Source organism: Episyrphus balteatus, chromosome 2, assembly GCF_945859705.1.
Source record: "Episyrphus balteatus chromosome 2, idEpiBalt1.1, whole genome shotgun sequence".
NCBI classification, from domain to species: domain Eukaryota; kingdom Metazoa; phylum Arthropoda; class Insecta; order Diptera; family Syrphidae; genus Episyrphus; species Episyrphus balteatus.
The window spans coordinates 104,563,796-104,581,852 of NC_079135.1; positions in this window are offsets into that span (position 1 = coordinate 104,563,796).

Here is an 18,057-nt window from a genome sequence, read left to right on the forward strand (position 1 = left end):
GCAACGTGTTTTTACCAAATTTCATTACAGTGGCGCGTCAATTTTGTTTTCATTAAAAAAAAAACACCCTTTAACAATGACGCTTTAGGTTCTTGTTTTCAAGCTAAAAAATATCATAATAACTGAATTTCAATAGGGTACACTCATATTATTTAGTTTTTCCAATGGGAGCGGGTCAAAATTCTAACTTAAAAATTTTGGTTTTCAAAATCCTGCCTTTTTAACAAAAATTCTGTTTTTCAAAATTTTGCTTTTTTTCTATTCTGTCTGTCAAAATTCTGCTTTTTAAAATTCTGCATTTCAAAATTCTTCGGGCATAAATTTGCCTTGTATGTCATGTAGCACATGTATGCGCTTACTAAATAAATAAATACTCCTCATTAATCTGCTGTTGCTTATATTTTTCAAAATACATAAACTGACATTTTTATAACTAAAATTTAAACTACAGAATCGAATTTTTGTTAATATTCATTTTATGTGAAAAATAAAAAAAAAAATTATTACTTTTGGAAAATGTTATTTTAAAAAAATTTAAATTATTTTTGGAAAATGTTAAACTAAAACAACTTTTCTTAATAATTTTAAATTTATTGGTTAGTAAAAAAAAGTATTACAAAAATTGACAAAGTAAGTTAGTAATCAAATATCTAAGCAGCAAATTTTGCGAGAAAATGATTTTGCAAAAAGAGTTTTGGAAAATAATAAAACATTTTTTTTAATTTTTTGCAGACTGAATTATGAAAAGCAGAATTTTGATAAAAAGAATTTTTGCCTGGCAGAATTTTGACCCCAACCCTTTTCCAAAATACCCACGTTTTCTCTACAGCTAAAAAAAAAACACCCTTTCAGATGAAAAAAATGTATAGCCTTATTTTATTCGTTATTCTAAAGGGAAAGACAGCATATATGTCATTAGATTCAGCTTCAAAAAATACTTAAAAACAAGGGTCATATCATTATATTGCGCAAATAATTTTTGCCCAAGGAGGGGTGAACCTCCTTATTTTCTGCGAAAAAAAAACACCTTTCCACCCAATTTTTAAGCTATTGCATAGATTTTATCAAGAAATCTCGGAACGAAAAAACCTAACACCATCCACTGGGGTGAAAGTGGGGTCAAGACCGTAGAAATTGAATACCTATTCAAAAGTATTTTCTGCGAATGAAGGAGCCTTAAAGATAAAATTAAAAAAAAAAAAATATTCCATAACATCACATATGATATGACTAGGACAAGACCGTCCATGGGCGAAAATAGAAGTTTTGGTAGCTAAAAAAAAATGAAAAAAGATTGTCGTACAGATATGGTTGAGCTTTCCAATGATATAAAATTTATTATAAGTTGGCAAATTAAAAAAAAATGGACCAAATCGAAATGGAAGAAAAAAAAAGATTTATTTTTTTATGAAAATTGATTACATTAAAAAGAATTCCAGCTTTCTAAAAATTCTTTTTTTCTAAATGTCGTACAAACATGATTCAGATGAATATTGATAGCCAAAATAATAAGCTTTCAGATTATATAAAATTTATTATAGGTTGTAATGTTAAAATATTGACAATATGATGTGTAAAGAAAAAAAGTTAATATTTTTCGTTTTTTTTTTTCATGGAAAATGTATGATTTCAAGAAATCTTTTGTTATACTTTTTACAAAACATTAAGGCTTTGGTTATGGTTTAATTCTTTAGAAGAAAAATATAACACTTATTTAAGGTATAGAGAAATGCAAATTTTTAATTTAATTCACTTTAATATTTTTTTCGCTTTTTTTATAGACTTTTTGATCCTTGGTTCTTATCGCAAAGGCAAACTTTTTACCAAGTTTCATGAGGGTAAGAATTTTTTTTACCTGTACTAGTAGTAAGCATTTAAATGGTAAAACCCTTCGACTAACGAAAATTGGTGTTGAACTTAACACACCCATCCATCGACAGATTACACTGGTTTACAAAATTAAACTTTTTTTTTGTTGCCGGAACAAAAATATACTTTTCTGAAGGTTTTCGGTGTGCTGAACTTGAATCCGAAGTCAAAAAAATTCTAGCAGCTCCCGTTTTTGAGATATTACCGTTAAAAAGTGCAGCACTTCGGACCTTATTCTTTTATATAAGGAAAATTGTTTGAGCATATTTAGTAACGGTTTTTATAAGAACTATTTACCACCTTTTTAAATCTGTTTAAATCTCTCGGATATCTTTTTTACTTCCCGAGATATCCTCAGTTGTTTGATACTTTTAAAAATTTTATAATGTCATTATCTTCTTTATGATATATGAAGCCAAACCCACTGACTTCAGTTTAAGATATCTCGGGCAATACATAAGATATTGAAAAGATTTAAACAGGTATCGAAAGATGGGAAATAGTTCTTATAGAAACCGTTACTAAATATGCTCAAACAATTTTCCTTATACAATAGAATAAGGTCCGAAAAACTCAAAAAAACGTTTTTTTGCATTTTCTAACGGTAATATCTCAAAAACGGGAGCTGCTAGAATTTTTTTGACTTCGGATTCGAGTTCAGCACACCAAAAACCTTCAGAAAAGTATATTTTTGTTCCGGCAACAGAACCCTTGTTAACCAGTGTTATCCTTAAGAAACTACCAAAGCACGTTATTCCAATAAAGAACAATTAATATTTATTAACAAACTAAAACACAGTATAACACAAAATTAGTAAGGATTCATATGAATTTTGCGTGTGGAATATAAAAGACATAAATACCAACCAAAGGAAAGGATAAAAAATACACAATATAAACCAAGAGTTACATACATACCAAAAAAGAGATAAATACCACGATTTAGTTGAGTTATTAACTTAACAACAAATATGGATTAATATCTACTCCACTCATTTGGCATCACAATGACTGCGATTTATTTGAAGACATGGCCCAGACAACAAACATTCTAGAAAAAGCCGAATATACCAAAAATAAGGACGATGTAGTAAAATTGTTATAGTTTGGTACTACGCGACTAAGCGTATGTTTTGTCTACTAGGGTTGCCTAAAAATGTGGCAAAGGAACTTTAGGACCAGAAAAGATAAATGGCAGGCATGATATTGTAAGGATATGTTTTTCGTTTTTAGTCTATGTTGTGGTTCTTTTATACAATGCTTCGCATTAATAATTTTATTATTATTTTTTATGCAAGAAAAGGCACTATGAAGGATGTTAGTTTTTTATAGTTGACAAGAACATGAAAACAAGCAAATGTTTTCAAAACGAGAAAATAAAACTTAGAATAGGGAGAACTAAGAGTCGCATTTTGTTAAAAAAAAGTTTCTATTAGTTTATGTCCTGTAAGTTTTTCTTTTAAGTGATCATAAAATAAAACATTTAATTTTTCATAAACTGTACTTAACATGAGTTTTTTTTTTTTTTTTTTCTTAATCAAATAAAAAAAATACTTGATTAAAGTTGATTAATGAAATAGAAATTCTACTCAGTTTTAAGTTAGAATAGCTCAGCTATTAGTTTTGAGAAACTCATTGTTTGATTTAATGTACTCAATAGAGCGGATAGTAGGCATTTGGTGGAAATTCATTTTAATGATAAAATAAATACTAACAATTTGTTCCCCTAAAACGGGCCTAGTTGACAAGACTTTTCACAGATTATATACGACCATTTTAACAATATAATACTATACAATTCACACTTTTACAATTTTGTTCATTCCATTGTGACGCGCGTCACTTTTGAAAACTGACGCGAGTCACTTTTTGTAAGAATGACGCGGGCGTCACTTTTAGTAAGAATGACGCGGGCGTCACTTTAAGTAAGAATGACGCGCGCGTCACTTTTCGTAAGAATGACGCGGGTGTCACTTTTCGTAAGAATGACGCGGGCGTCACTTTTAGTAAGAATGACGCGGGCGTCACTTTTAGTAAGAATGACGCGCGCGTCACTTTTCGTAAGAATGACGCGGGCGTCACTTTTAGTAAGAATGACGCGCGCGTCACTTTTCGTAAGAATGACGCGGGTGTCACTTTTAGTAAGAATGACGTGGGCGTCACTTTTAGTAAGAATGACGCGGGCGTCACTTTTAGTAAGAATGACTCGCGCGTCACTTTTAGTAAGAATGACGCGGGCGTCACTTTTAGTAAGAATGACGCGCGCGTCACTTTTCGTAAGAATGACGCGGGCGTCACTTTTAGTAAGAATGACGCGCGCGTCACTTTTAGTAAGAATGACGCGCGCGTCACTTTTAGTAAGAATGACGCGGGCGTCACTTTTAGTAAGAATGACGCGGGCGTCACTTTTAGTAAGAATGACGCGCGCGTCACTTTTAGTAAGAATGACGCGCGCGTCACTTTTAGTAAGAATGACGCGGGTGTCACTTTTCGTAAGAATGACGCGGGCGTCACTTTTAGTAAGAATGACGCGGGTGTCACTTTTAGTAAGAATGACGCGGGCGTCACTTTTAGTAAGAATGACGCGCGCGTCACTTTTCGTAAGAATGACGCGGGCGTCACTTTTAGTAAGAATGACGCGGGCGTCACTTTTAGTAAGAATGACGCGGGCGTCACTTTTAGTAAGAATGACGCGGGTGTCACTTTTAGTAAGAATGACGCGGGCGTCACTTTTAGTAAGAATGACGCGCGCGTCACATTTCGTAAGAATGACGCGGGCGTCACTTTTAGTAAGAATGACGCGGGCGTCACTTTTAGTAAGAATGACGCGCGCGTCACTTTTCGTAAGAATGACGCGGGCGTCACTTTTAGTAAGAATGACTTTTAGTAAGAATGACGCGCGCGTCACTTTTCGTAAGAATGACGCGGGCGTCACTTTTAGTAAGAATGACGCGGGCGTCACTTTTAGTAAGAATGACGCGGGCGTCACTTTTAGTAAGAATGACGCGGGCGTCACTTTTAGTAAGAATGACGCGGGCGTCACTTTTAGTAAGAATGACGCGCGCGTCACTTTTAGTAAGAATGACGCGCGCGTCACTTTTAGTAAGAATGACGCGGGCGTCACTTTTAGTAAGAATGACGCGGGTGTCACTTTTCGTAAGAATGACGCGGGCGTCACTTTTAGTAAGAATGACGCGGGTGTCACTTTTAGTAAGAATGACGCGGGCGTCACTTTTAGTAAGAATGACGCGCGCGTCACTTTTCGTAAGAATGACGCGGGCGTCACTTTTAGTAAGAATGACGCGGGCGTCACTTTTAGTAAGAATGACGCGGGCGTCACTTTTAGTAAGAATGACGCGGGTGTCACTTTTAGTAAGAATGACGCGGGCGTCACTTTTAGTAAGAATGACGCGCGCGTCACATTTCGTAAGAATGACGCGGGCGTCACTTTTAGTAAGAATGACGCGGGCGTCACTTTTAGTAAGAATGACGCGCGCGTCACTTTTCGTAAGAATGACGCGGGCGTCACTTTTAGTAAGAATGACTTTTAGTAAGAATGACGCGCGCGTCACTTTTCGTAAGAATGACGCGGGCGTCACTTTTAGTAAGAATGACGCGGGCGTCACTTTTAGTAAGAATGACGCGGGCGTCACTTTTCGTAAGAATGACCCGGGCGTCACTTTTAGTAAGAATGACGCGCGCGTCACTTTTCGTAAGAATGACGCGGGTGTCACTTTTAGTAAGAATGACGCGGGCGTCACTTTTAGTAAGAATGACGCGCGCGTCACTTTTAGTAAGAATGACGCGGGCGTCACTTTAAGTAAGAATGACGCGCGCGTCACTTTTCGTAAGAATGACGCGGGCGTCACTTTTAGTAAGAATGACGCGCGCGTCACTTTTCGTAAGAATGACGCGGGTGTCACTTTTAGTAAGAATGACGCGCGCGTCACTTTTAGTAAGAATGACGCGGGCGTCACTTTTAGTAAGAATGACTCGCGCGTCACTTTAAGTAAGAATGACGCGGGCGTCACTTTTAGTAAGAATGACGCGCGCGTCACTTTTCGTAAGAATGACGCGGGCGTCACTTTTAGTAAGAATGACGCGCGCGTCACTTTTAGTAAGAATGACGCGGGCGTCACTTTTAGTAAGAATGACGCGCGCGTCACTTTTAGTAAGAATGACGCGGGCGTCACCTTTCGTAAGAATGACGCGGGTGTCACTTTTCGTAAGAATGACGCGGGCGTCACTTTTAGTAAGAATGACGCGGGCGTCACTTTTAGTAAGAATGACGCGGGCGTCACTTTTAGTAAGAATGACGCGTCACTTTTAGTAAGAATGACTCGCGCGTCACTTTTAGTAAGAATGACGCGGGCGTCACTTTTAGTAAGAATGACGCGCGCGTCACTTTTCGTAAGAATGACGCGGGCGTCACTTTTAGTAAGAATGACGCGCGCGTCACTTTTAGTAAGAATGACGCGCGCGTCACTTTTAGTAAGAATGACGCGCGCGTCACTTTTCGTAAGAATGACGCGGGCGTCACTTTTAGTAAGAATGACGCGCGCGTCACTTTTCGTAAGAATGACGCGGGTGTCACTTTTAGTAAGAATGACGCGGGCGTCACTTTTAGTAAGAATGACGCGGGCGTCACTTTTAGTAAGAATGACGCGCGCGTCACTTTTCGTAAGAATGACGCGGGCGTCACTTTTAGTAAGAATGACGCGGGCGTCACTTTTAGTAAGAATGACGCGCGCGTCACTTTTCGTAAGAATGACGCGGGCGTCACTTTTAGTAAGAATGACTCGCGCGTCACTTTTAGTAAGAATGACGCGGGCGTCACTTTTAGTAAGAATGACGCGCGCGTCACTTTTCGTAAGAATGACGCGGGCGTCACTTTTAGTAAGAATGACGCGCGCGTCACTTTTAGTAAGAATGACGCGCGCGTTACTTTTCGTAAGAATGACGCGGGCGTCACTTTTAGTAAGAATGACGCGCGCGTCACTTTTCGTAAGAATGACGCGGGCGTCACTTTTAGTAAGAATGACGCGGGCGTCACTTTTAGTAAGAATGACGCGCGCGTCACTTTTCGTAAGAATGACGCGCGCGTCACTTTTAGTAAGAATGACGCGGGCGTCACTTTTAGTAAGAATGACGCGCGCGTCACTTTTCGTAAGAATGACGCGGGCGTCACTTTTAGTAAGAATGACGCGCGCGTCACTTTTAGTAAGAATGACGCGGGCGTCACTTTTAGTAAGAATGACGCACGCGTCACTTTTCGTAAGAATGACGCGGGCGTCACTTTTAGTAAGAATGACGCGCGCGTCACTTTTAGTAAGAATGACGCGGGCGTCACTTTTAGTAAGAATGACGCGCGCGTCACTTTTAGTAAGAATGACGCGGGCGTCACTTTTAGTAAGAATGACGCGGGCGTCACTTTTAGTAAGAATGACGCGGGCGTCACTTTTAGTAAGAATGACGCGCGCGTCACTTTTCGTAAGAATGACGCGGGCGTCACTTTTAGTAAGAATGACGCGTCACTTTTAGTAAGAATGACTCGCGCGTCACTTTTAGTAAGAATGACGCGGGCGTCACTTTTAGTAAGAATGACGCGTCACTTTTAGTAAGAATGACTCGCGCGTCACTTTTAGTAAGAATGACGCGGGCGTCACTTTTAGTAAGAATGACGCGCGCGTCACTTTTCGTAAGAATGACGCGGGCGTCACTTTTAGTAAGAATGACGCGCGCGTCACTTTTAGTAAGAATGACGCGCGCGTCACTTTTAGTAAGAATGACGCGCGCGTCACTTTTAGTAAGAATGACGCGCGCGTCACTTTTCGTAAGAATGACGCGCGCGTCACTTTTCGTAAGAATGACGCGGGCGTCACTTTTAGTAAGAATGACGCGCGCGTCACTTTTCGTAAGAATGACGCGGGCGTCACTTTTAGTAAGAATGACGCGGGCGTCACTTTTAGTAAGAATGACGCGCGCGTCACTTTTCGTAAGAATGACGCGGGCGTCACTTTTAGTAAGAATGACGCGCGCGTCACTTTTCGTAAGAATGACGCGGGCGTCACTTTTAGCAAGAATGACGCGCGCGTCACTTTTAGTAAGAATGACGCGGGAGTCACTTTTAGTAAGAATGACGCGCGCGTCACTTTTCGTAAGAATGACGCGGGCGTCACTTTTAGTAAGAATGACGCGCGCGTCACTTTTCGTAAGAATGACGCGGGTGTCACTTTTAGTAAGAATGACGCGGGCGTCACTTTTAGTAAGAATGACGCGGGCGTCACTTTTAGTAAGAATGACGCGCGCGTCACTTTTCGTAAGAATGACGCGGGCGTCACTTTTAGTAAGAATGACGCGGGCGTCACTTTTAGTAAGAATGACGCGCGCGTCACTTTTCGTAAGAATGACGCGGGCGTCACTTTTAGTAAGAATGACTCGCGCGTCACTTTTAGTAAGAATGACGCGGGCGTCACTTTTAGTAAGAATGACGCGCGCGTCACTTTTCGTAAGAATGACGCGGGCGTCACTTTTAGTAAGAATGACGCGCGCGTCACTTTTAGTAAGAATGACGCGCGCGTTACTTTTCGTAAGAATGACGCGGGCGTCACTTTTCGTAAGAATGACGCGCGCGTCACTTTTCGTAAGAATGACGCGGGCGTCACTTTTAGTAAGAATGACGCGGGCGTCACTTTTAGTAAGAATGACGCGCGCGTCACTTTTCGTAAGAATGACGCGCGCGTCACTTTTAGTAAGAATGACGCGGGCGTCACTTTTAGTAAGAATGACGCGCGCGTCACTTTTCGTAAGAATGACGCGGGCGTCACTTTTAGTAAGAATGACGCGCGCGTCACTTTTAGTAAGAATGACGCGGGCGTCACTTTTAGTAAGAATGACGCACGCGTCACTTTTCGTAAGAATGACGCGGGCGTCACTTTTAGTAAGAATGACGCGCGTGTCACTTTTAGTAAGAATGACGCGGGCGTCACTTTTAGTAAGAATGACGCGCGCGTCACTTTTAGTAAGAATGACGCGGGCGTCACTTTTAGTAAGAATGACGCGGGCGTCACTTTTAGTAAGAATGACGCGGGCGTCACTTTTAGTAAGAATGACGCGCGCGTCACTTTTCGTAAGAATGACGCGGGCGTCACTTTTAGTAAGAATGACGCGCGCGTCACTTTTTGTAAGAATGATGAGGGCGTCACTTTTAGTAAGAATGACGCGCGCGTCACTTTTCGTAAGAATGACGCGGGTGTCACTTTTAGTAAGAATGACGCGGGCGTCACTTTTAGTAAGAATGACGCGCGCGTCACTTTTAGTGAGAATGACGCGCGCGTCACTTTTCGTAAGAATGACGCGGGCGTCACTTTTAGTAAGAATGACACGCGCGTCACTTTTCGTAAGAATGACGCGGGTGTCACTTTTAGTAAGAATGACGCGCGCGTCACTTTTCGTAAGAATGACGCGGGCGTCACTTTTAGTAAGAATGACGCGCGCGTCACTTTTCGTAAGAATGACGCGGGCGTCACTTTTAGTAAGAATGACGCGCGCGTCACTTTTCGTAAGAATGACGCGGGCGTCACTTTTAGTAAGAATGACGCGCGCGTCACTTTTAGTAAGAATGACGCGGGCGTCACTTTTAGTAAGAATGACGCGCGCGTCACTTTTCGTAAGAATGACGCGGGCGTCACTTTTAGTAAGAATGACGCGGGCGTCACTTTTAGTAAGAATGACGCGCGCGTCACTTTTCGTAAGAATGACGCGCGCGTCACTTTTCGTAAGAATGACGCGGGTGTCACTTTTAGTAAGAATGACGCAGGCGTCACTTTTAGTAAGAATGACGCGCGCGTCACTTTTCGTAAGAATGACGCGCGCGTCACTTTTCGTAAGAATGACGCGGGCGTCACTTTTAGTAAGAATGACGCGCGCGTCACTTTTCGTAAGAATGACGCGGGCGTCACTTTTAGTAAGAATGACGCGCGCGTCACTTTTAGTAAGAATGACGCGGGCGTCACTTTTAGTAAGAATGACGCGCGCGTCACTTTTCGTAAGAATGACGCGCGTCACTTTTCGTAAGAATGACGCGGGCGTCACTTTTAGTAAGAATGACGCGGGCGTCACTTTTAGTAAGAATGACGCGCGCGTCACTTTTCGTAAGAATGACGCGGGTGTCACTTTTAGTAAGAATGACGCGCGCGTCACTTTTAGTAAGAATGACGCGAGTCACTTTTAGTAAGAATGACGCGCGCGTCACTTTTCGTAAGAATGACGCGGGCGTCACTTTTAGTAAGAATGACGCGGGCGTCACTTTTAGTAAGAAATGACGCGGGCGTCACTTTTAGTATGAAATGACGCGTCACTTTATGAAAAGTGACGCGCATCACTTTTTAAAACAATTTTTATTTTGCATTTAAAAATTCATTTAATTTTTCTGGCTTCAAAATTCTGCTTTTCAAAATTCTGCTTTTTTAACGAAAATTCTGTTTTTCAAAATTCTGCTTTTTTTCTATTCTGCTTTTCAAAATTCTGCTTTTCAAAATTCTGCCAATTCTGTTTTTTTTTTTTATAGCATATGTGCTGACTAAAGAAAAATACACCTCATTAATGTAATTCAACATTGGTACTTTAATAATTTTTTTTGTTGAAGTGTCGGAAATATTTTTTAAAATGCATAGACTGACTTTTTTTCGAATAAAATCTATAACTTATTGGAACCGATGTTGTTTGATACAAAATATTCCTTTTCTTATTCAAATTTTTGATAATTCATCTTTATTTGATAAATTAAAAAAAATTTGAATTATTTTCGGAAATGTTTAGTATTAAAACAAAAATTAATATGCATTCAAAGAATGACAAATTATGTAGGTAAGTAATCAAATAAGCAGACAATTTATCAAGAAGATGATTTTACAGAATTTTGCAAAAAATTAAAAAAGGGTTTGGAAAATGTTAAACCCTTTTTTAATTTTTTGCAGAATTTTGAAAAACAGAATTTTGAAAAGCAGAATTTTGAAAGCAGAATTTTGTAAAGCAGAATTTTGAAAGCAGAATTTTGACAAAAGAATTTTGACCCCGGCAGAATTTTGACCCCAACCCGATATAGCTGTTCTATTAACCAACAATGTAGTAGACGACAAACCCTATAATTTGTTCTTGAGATAAATTAGGAAGCTATATGAATATTAGATCAATTTGCATTGTTTTTTTTATTTAAACTAACAAAATTCTTCTCAATATGACAGGATCACAGGCATTTTTAATTTTGGTCTTAAAAAAAAAAAACATTTCCACATTTCCTTCTACAAAATTACACAAAACTGAAAAAAACTTCATAAGATAGAAAAAAAGTCATTCTTTAAAAATTATTATTATGAAGCAATCACCAAAGATGATGCCTGAATAAAATCTTTGGCACGTTCATTTAATAGGCTTATATCAGGCATCACAATGAAAAGAGGCTCTTATAAGATATATAGGTAAATCCATAACACACGCGTATAGAAAAAGAAAATGATGCTAAGAGGTTTAACCCAACACACATTCGTCCTTAACACATTTATACTATTACTTATTTCAGTCATGAGAGACAGTAATAGTGGAACACACTTGAATCCCTCCATATAAACAGCATCCAGCAGCACCGGTGACGATATAGAGGTCAGCAAATCACCTTGGCACCATTTACTTTATTATTTAAAGGCTGCACGTTTTAGATGATTGCCCAACAATTCTAAATCTAACACAAGAAATAGTTTAACAATCTCCACATATAATCCCAAAGTCAAAGAATCCTCATAATCATTTTATAGGATGGATATATCGACCATATGGCCAATAAACTTGGAATTTCCCACGGAAGATGAAGAAAGAAAAAAAAAAGGTAGAACCTCAAGCCCCACATCATTCCACACCTTCTATAAACGATATAAGCTCCCATATAGTTTGTCTCCTCAAGGCCTTATATTGGCCGGGGCTGTAAATATAAGAAATGTAATGTGGACAAGAATGAAAAACCCCCGATAGGAATATATAATCTAAGCTTATAGGTAGATATGAGAAGAGCTGGTAGAAATATATATATTTTTATAAAAAAAAAAGGTCCAGCACTTTTTTATTGCTTCTGATTTTTATATCCACTTTGTTCGCAACTTTTTATATTCCTATATTTTTCTCGTCGTCCTTTGTCCATCCACAACATGATTTCCTACTTAAGCTTTTCGACCGAGCCGAATCGGACACAAAAAAAAGTGTATAAATATAAAAAAGTAACTTATAGATACGACCCACGAACAAAATATAAAAAAAAAAAAGAAGAAAACAACCGGCAAAAAGGAAATCAATGCTACCAATAGGTTAATGGCTGAGCACATTTTCCTGGAAAGGATTTATAACTTTGGATTCGTATAAGGATTTTTTTTTTTTTTTTTTTTTTTTTTTTTTCATATACCTCCCCTGTCCCCCTCACTCATATAAAAAAAAAAATATTTTTTTTTTTTTATTTATTTGGATGTGCCTTGTTACAAAGAGAGGAGAGTTCAGAAAAGTTAAGCTTTGTGGCACAAAGTTTGATATTTTTTGGCCCAAAAGATATATGGTTAATTGGAGGAGAGGGCTGAGTTAGATGGTGAGTTGATGAAAACTCACAGTTTAGCTTAATCCTATGACAACCCGATTATATTTTTGTCTTCGGTTTTGTTTTATTAGTTTTTTTTTGTATTATTGATGATGACTTGACTATTATACAGGATAAAGTTTATCTTGTCATGCTTATACACATATCGCCAGTAAATAAGTTATTAAGTGGTTTTTATATTAACATTTCAATAAACCGTCAGAGTTGTCATCTTAATAGATAGATGCAGCAATTCTGAATTGATAGATATAGAAAAAGGTATTATTAGTCTTTTGTAGCTATGACAAAAAATAATAAAAAAAAAAAAAAAAATAAACAAGCATATAAACATTTTTGAAATAAAGGACTCGTATAAAAAACGAAAACCACCATTAGCCAACTCTAAATAATATAAATTCAGCATCACACCTCTTAAATCACAGTTTATAGGTACAAGGCATGGAAAAGTCAATACAATTGTATCGAATTCGATACAAATGGGTTTGCTCGAGTACAAAAATACAATTTGTCTAAATTCGATACAATTTTTTAACCTGTGTCTTAAAAATTTTTTTGCAATCTAATATTTAAAAAAAAATACTAAATCGAAAGTATTTAAAACGAAAATCTTTTTTGCCATTACCTGAAAACCAAAATTTCACTTTTGGTCCCCAAGATTTTGCATTTTTTAAAAATTTTTTAATACTTGCAGTCTTTTGTGAATATGTACTTTTTTCCATATTTATTCAGAACGAAATTAAATAAAAATTACTCTTTTACGCAGAAAATAGTGAAATGTGAAATTTTAGAGTTTTTGCAAATAAAACATTTTGATTAAATTTTATTAATAATTTCTCGTGTGAAAAATATATTTTAATACAATTGTATCCATTTCAGTACAATCCAAATTAAATTTTCAGTATAATTAAAAAAATGTAATTTTCCATCCCTGATAGGTGCCTACAGTTTAAAATTTTAATGTCATCTATGAATTCTTGATTCAATTTTTATTCCTTTATTAGGTTTTTTTTTTCAAGATCTCAAGGTGGTTTGTTAACTTTTTCTTCTTTATTTGACATTTTTGTATGGTTTTTTGAAGTGAAAACTTCTTTAGTATGGTAGTGATTTGAACAAGATGAAACGAAAAAGCGACACGGAAAATCAACTGATCATAACTTTTTTGTTTTAATAGATAGATAAATGAAATTTATACAGTAGATAGGTAATTAAATAAATTATGATTGTGCAAAATTTCATTTAATTTCATATTCAAAATTCTGAGATAACGGTGAAAAGATGTTTTTTTTCTAAACACGTTATATCTTTTGATCTAGAGCACATAACGAATTTATTTAACTTTAACACGCATGCTGATTATATTACCTTTCATCACACATAATGGTAAGTGCTCTAAAAGTTATATAATCTTTAATTGAAAAACTTGAAAAATACCTCAAAACACCTTTGAAGATCTGTTGCCGATGACCAGCCACCAGTGTAGGAAGTACATTAATCTCAGTTTGAAATTTCGACATGGTTGGCTTTAAAAAATTCTAACTTTTTTTGTAAGCATGGTAGAAATATGTTTGAATCGTCATATAAAAAGTAAAATAAGCTTTCAGATGATATTAAATTAATCATAGGTTGTCATTTAGAAAAATAGATTTAATGAGAGAAAAAAGATTGATTTTTGTACTTTTTTGATGAAAAAATTGATTGTGTTCAAAAAATTCTAGCTCTTTTTGTAGATGTTGTATACACATGGTCGATATAAATATTTTGAGCTGAAACAATAAGCTTTCAGGTGATACAAAATTTATTATAGGTGCGGTGGATTTAAAGGTGATAGAATAAAAAAAGGTAGTCTTTTTCAATTTTTTTTTGCAAGAAAAATGATTTTTTAAGGCTTCACTTCTACCACGTGTGAATTGCACACATGATTTATTTTTTTGTTTTATTGTCGTTCGCTGAACTAAAAATCCAAATGCATTTGTAGGTATATTGAATAAAAAAAATTTTAAATTAAAACAACGATTTTTGGTTATTTTATTATGATTTTTGAGGTCAATAAGATGAAACACTTTCAAATAATACTGATCGAAAACCCGGCTAGTATTTTTGCAAATGAACTGTGTTTACAATTTTGGATTATTTAAAAAAAAATACTTAAACAATTTTTATAAAAATTTTTGTATGTAAAGTAGGAAATAAGACAATATTTGTGATTAAAAAAATATTTTTCGGACCGTTATTATCAGTAATCGCCATATATGTAACTGTTTTTTTTTTTTAATTTCTGAATTTTTCCTAATTACAACAACAAATTGTATACAGAAGCAATTAAGTTAATGCTTATATTAAAACTATAAAAAATTTTCAAACAACACATTTTGATTTTTTGAAAAATATATTTTTATAAACGCATTAATGAATATTTTTCAATTTTTTGGTTTTGAATAATATTTTCTTAAAAATGGCATACCATTTTTTTTTCTTTATTTAAAAAATTTTATAAAATTTGTGCATAGAAACAATTATTTTAAAAAAAGGCTAACGATTTTATAATTTTTTTTTCTAGAAATTATTTTTTATAAACGAATTCAAATTCGTTATGCAATTAAAGAATGCAATAAAAGGTATAAAAACAATTTTTTATTTTTTTACATTTCTCATGATATTGCTTGAAAAAAAAAAAAAACAAAATTACGTTATATATGTATTATTTTGTAAAAAGCTTTAACTAAAGCTTTAACTTTAATCATTAAGGCAAGCAAGAACTTGCGACCTAGTCGTGCATATTATTTATTTTTTACTTGCGATATAGGTACTATACAGGGTGTCCCAAAACGAATGGATCAAACGAAATTTGCTGATAGGCCAACTTAAGGGCTCTCAGAATTTGGTAACTTATTCATCCCAAATCCTTACGGTTTTCGATTTAATGCAGTTCTTGTGAAATTTCCAAAAATCCCTATTTGGCAACAGTATTTTGCTTCCTACGCCCATTATTGATTTTTGTTTTTAACAATTCTTTCACTAAAACATTGCCAAATATTTAGGAACAATTAATTGATTAAAATATTTTTTTAATTCATACGCCATTTCACTGGAAATTAATTAACAGTTCCAAGTTTTATAATAACTCCATTTCTAACTTTTATTTCAGAGCAACACCGCGAAAAAAATTTGTATGGTGTGGCAATGTTTCATTATTTTAAAAACTTTCCCTGTTATTGTACCTAGTTTTCAAAAAGGTATAAAAGTTTCCAAAGTTGTAGTTAGATAGAAAGACATTACAATGTGAATTCAACAAAACAGGGATTTTCGAAAACGGGACATTGAATTTTTTTGAAATTTTGATTAGTGATTTGTACAAAATGGCATACCAATTTTATTTTAAAACTTTTTTTCCAAAAAATTATTTATAAAAAATTAGTTTTTTTAAAGAACGGCTCTAACGATTTTAAGATTTTTTTTTCTAAAAATGCATCTTAATATATCAATCAAAACTGCAAACTTGTTTTGGAGGGAAATTTGATTTCAGATTTTATTTTTTTTTCTAAACGAATTAAATTTCTTTTGTATTTTTTTGTAGGTACCCATATAGTAGGTGTCTACATTTTCCAAATTTCTATATAAAAAGTTTTAAAAATTTAAGCTACTTGAACTCTAAGAGCAAGTTCGTGCGACCCAGTCGTGCATTTTATTTTAGTAAAGTAATTGATTGCGAGAAAACCACAAAACCGAAAGCTGATGAGCCCACTATCGTACCTGGGCGAAACCTTTTGGAGTTGAGGTCACCTCAGCTTTAAAATTGGCTTAGAGGTAATTTTTCTGTTTTCTTTTTGAAGTGAAAACTTCTTTAGTATCGTAGTGATTTGAAACAAGATGAAACGAAAACGCGACACGAACATTCAACTTGTTATAACTTTTGATGAATGAAATTTGTACTGAAGATAGGTAATTAAATGAACTATAAATGTACAAAATTTCAATTGATTTCATATTAAAAATTCGGAGATAACGGTAAAAAGATGTTCTTTTTCTACACACGTTATATCTTTTGATCTATTGCACATACAAATTTTATCTAACTTTAATACGCATGCTGATAATATAACCTTTTGTTTGATATATCACACATAACGGTACGTGCTCTACAAGTTACACAATCTTAAATTGAAAAAAACACCTGTGGAGATCTGTTGCCGATGACCAGTGTAGGAAGTACCGTAATCTCAGCTCAGATGTTGTATAGACATAAGCTTTCAGATGATATAAAATTAATATAGCTTTCATATAAAAAACATGTAGGTATTTAAAGGAGATAGAATAAAAATAGGTAGATTTTTTCTTTTTTTTTTTTGCAAGAAAATTTTTTTTAAGGTTTCACTTCTACCACGTGTGAATTGCACACATGACTTTTTTTCAAATGTTCAAACACAAAAATTTTAGACTGCATATATGTATGTATTAACATTTATAACTTCAAAAATAAATTGAAATAAAGTTGGTATGCCTTTTGTAACAATTATTATTAGTCAACACCTTAAACCAAAATTTTCAAAAAATCAATGTCCCATTTTCAAGTAAAAACGTATAGAAAGTAAGTACCGTTAATTTTGGTGCATAGAGAAGAAATAATGTTTTTAATGTTCAAATAACCTCAGCTCAGTTTAAAGAGGTTAAATTTAGGTCAAAATTAGATTATTTAAAATCTTCAAAACCTGTTGTAGATAAAACTAGTTCTGAAAAAATTTGGATACATTATACTAGCATACTAGGCAGCTACTAATGTGGCAAATTAAAAAAATTAATGATTTTTACACTTGAAAAAATATTTGTATTTTGTGAGTTTTAAAGTTAAATAATCATTTTTAGCAAAAAAACAAAACCGACTTCCATGGGTTTTATGGTTTTTAAAATAGTTCCTATGGGTAAAAGTGAACGAAAATGCAGCCACCAGCTTTCCAATACAAAAAGAATTATCAAAATTGGTTCACTCAGTCCAAAGTTATGCGGTAACAAACATAAAAAAAAAAAAAAAAAAAATACAGACGAATTGAATACCTCCTCCTTTTTGGAAGTCGGTAAAAAAGCAAATCAACTTAAGCTACTTAACAGGAATGCTATTGTTATATGGACTACATTCAATCAAGTAAGAATTCTAAGTCAAATAAATAATATTTTAAATAATTAAAGAGGTCACTGTGGTGTATGCGTACTATTTTCTTCTTTTTTTTCAAAAAATTTAATAAAAAACAAGTTGGTCTTTGTAACCAAGTAAAGTTGGGATGACAAAAATAAATAGTTGTTTAGCCTGGGATAACCTTGGGCAAACGAACCACAGAAATCAACTCTTTTTACACTGAAAAAATTTTGATTTTTAGAATTTAAAATAGTAAAGGGTGGGCTAAACAAAAAAAGTTGGGATATTCTGGGCAAACCTTGGCCAACTTCACATAACCGACAAACAATTATGTCCTTTCCCACTAAACCAAAAAGGTCACTGAACTATTTATGTCTATACACTGATGGAAAAAACGAAATGTAAAAAGGAAAATGTTCAACGT